Here is a 322-nt window from a genome sequence, read left to right as displayed (position 1 = left end):
CAAAACTACATTTTTCAAATATCGTTTGCAGCAATATTGTTTCCTAGTGAGTGAAAAGAGCAACGATAAATTAAGTTAAACGTATCATTTTGTGTTGATATGTAATATTACTGGTAATTTCAGGTTTAGTTGCCAAGGAAGTTAGTACTAATTTTGCATACATAATTAGCTTACAGTTTTGATTACATTATAAGTAGCATGATTTGATACAAATAACCCTAAAATGTAGTCACTTATAGCTAAATTAATTGTTAAGACACTAGAAAATTTTCGAAGATGATTACAGTAACATTAAGAAAAAGTTAATTTTGGATTCTTTATC

At 27.0% G+C, this 322-nt stretch overlaps 1 protein-coding gene across 2 annotated transcripts in view; it reads left to right on the top strand.

Moving 5' to 3' along the window:
- Positions 1 to 322, top strand: part of LOC119588589 (failed axon connections homolog) — a 7,241-nt gene that overhangs the window by 907 nt on the left and 6,012 nt on the right. The gene's annotated exons all lie outside the window — the stretch shown is intronic.

Source organism: Penaeus monodon, chromosome 24 (assembly GCF_015228065.2).
Source record: "Penaeus monodon isolate SGIC_2016 chromosome 24, NSTDA_Pmon_1, whole genome shotgun sequence".
NCBI classification, from domain to species: domain Eukaryota; kingdom Metazoa; phylum Arthropoda; class Malacostraca; order Decapoda; family Penaeidae; genus Penaeus; species Penaeus monodon.
The sequence above is the reverse complement of the archived record's forward strand: the minus strand, read 5'-3'. Positions and strand labels throughout refer to the sequence as shown.